This window comes from Plasmopara halstedii, assembly GCF_900000015.1.
Source record: "Plasmopara halstedii genome assembly, contig: Scaffold_2904, whole genome shotgun sequence".
NCBI lineage: Eukaryota > Oomycota > Peronosporomycetes > Peronosporales > Peronosporaceae > Plasmopara > Plasmopara halstedii.
In genome coordinates this window covers 1053772-1056211 of record NW_020189809.1, presented here as the reverse complement: position 1 = coordinate 1056211, position 2440 = coordinate 1053772, and positions in this window count along the sequence as shown.

Sequence of the window (2440 nt, the reverse complement as noted above, 5' to 3'; positions counted from 1 at the left end):
CGCCATGCTCCAGACCGAGCAACAGCGCGTGGCGCTAGCCATCTCAAAGCTTGGTGGTAGAGCGCGACAAAGGGCACTGACGTGCGGCACTTCGGTAGAAGCTGCGTTTCCCTCCTGGGTGGAGCTGAAATTGCAGCTCCCAAGAGTGTTCTCGCCGCCTAACCAGGCATATCGCGTACAATCGCGCTACCTTGCCGCCCGACAGGGCAACAAGGAATCGGTGGACTTTGCCCAAGAGATGCGCACTCTTATTGTCGGGATGGCGTCAAATCCCCTTCCGGAGGCAGTCACAGTGACCGTCTTTATGGAAGGCCTCAGCACTGGCGTGACCAGAATGGAAGTCTTCTATGTGCATCCGTCTTTGTTTGAAGAGGCGGTGAATGTGGCATTGAATGCCGAATTCAATTTCAAGTCGACACGACTTGGTTGGAATGCACACTCCAACAGCTCGTCGAGCGGACCAATGCCCATGGATCTCAGCTACGCTGAGGACGAGGAGCAGAGCTCCGAGCTGCTGGGTAGAACACAAACACACAACGGTGTTTTTCAGGAGAGACATTCGTCACCTGCGGAACGGTTGCCCCCTGCGCAAGGCGCGTCAAGGTTCTTTACACCATCGCCCCAATGGCTACCAGTCTGGTTAGTCGTGGGTAAACGACACCACCCAGTAGGCACGGGGCGACCTACTGGGGAAGAACTGATATTTGTTGAGCCTCACGGAGGGATAATCAGGGCCCAGCCCCGAAGAGCTCCGTGCTCTTGAACACGGAACGTGTATGCAAGCCAGGCTTGCTGGTCGTAGAGGTGACCGTAAAGGGCTTCGAGAAGCCATGGAAGATCCTCATTGATTCTGGGGCGTCCGGCAATTATTCTCGACGTTTCACGATGGACAGAAGTAAGCTGTATGCTGAGGCGCTGAATGCGCGGCTGGGTGACATCGTCACTGTTCGCCTAGCGACGGGGACATGTGTCACGGTCCCGAAAGTCCCTGTGGACCTCGTAGTCAAGTTCCTTGACTTTGATAGCGTGGAACGCTGTCAAGTTTCAGACTTGGATACAAGGTATCACCTCATCCTAGGAATGGCATGGTTGGAACACCATGATCCATGGATTGATAGGAGATCAAAGACCTTGGCTGGTGGAGCTTTGGCGAGTTATGAAACCACCTCTGCTATGAGACAAAAGCGCTATTGGCGAGAGCACTGGACCGAGGCGGTCAACGTACTGGACATTGGAATGTCCGAGTTGATAGACACCAACGGTGTATCGGACAGTAGTCTCGAGTGCGACTCGCGGGCTGATTGGAGTGGCGCGTAATCCACTGAGCGTTGCTCAAGTTTCGGAGCAGTCGCTACATGTCATGCGTGTCCTGGTCGGCCAAGGGCCGAGGCATCGAGGGCGAGGCCCCCGTGATGCCGTGAAGTGGCACGTAAACAACTGAGCACTGCTCTTGTTGCGAAGCCGTCGCTGCATGCCATTGATGGCATGGTTGGACAGAGTCCGAGGCATCTTGGGCGCGGCCCTTGAGATGCGCTTGGAATGGCACGTTATCCACTGGACGAAGACTGCGGGGTTAGCAGCCCTTCGTCGAATGTTGTAGATAACATCCAAAGAAGCGAACAGTGAGGGTGACACCGGACGACGCGAAATGCGTGTTCACCCTGGTCTCACCGAGACATGGAACCTCTGTACAGAGGTGACGGCGACGCCGTTTGTAGGCTGCAAGACGCCGGGCGTCGACCCTGATCCACGGTGTGTTTACCGTAGACAATGGTGCACACTTATACACTCTCGTCAACGGTATGACGGGGGAGGAAGATGACGACGTCCGCCTCAAGGCTATGCCTGCAGCAGATGCTCTTCTTGAGCTAGACGAGGTGTCCCTTGAAGAGTTCGGTATTGCCTTGAAGGCAGGCGATTTGGCCGAAGCGGTCACTATACGACCGGACGAGGAGATAAACTCGTCGTCGCTTCTGAGTGAAGCTGTCTTGGAAGACACCATGAGAGTGCTGAACGCATGATGTGGGTCGTCGATCCTACGGAATCCCTTGGATCCGTACAATCCTTTGGTAAAGGAATATCAAGACGTCGTCTCCAAAGACCCGCCTTCGGTCCAACCTCCGGATCGATGTGTGCGTCATGAGTTCGATCTGGTTCCGGGAACCAAATACTGCGTAACACGCCAATGGTCCCTGCCCAAGGAGCAGTGCGACGTCATTGACGTCTTTTTCCGTGCGAAGCACGACGCAGGGATGGTACGTGAGATTAGGCCTCCCCATGTTTTGTGTTCGGAAGCCTAACGGCAAGTGGCGTATCTTTATGCTTACAATAAGCTCAACGCCTCCACCATTCCGGCAGGAAGGATGTTACAACATGGTCGGATGTACGAAGAACAGTACACTCGACTTGGTCGATGGGTATTACAAATATCTCATGAGAT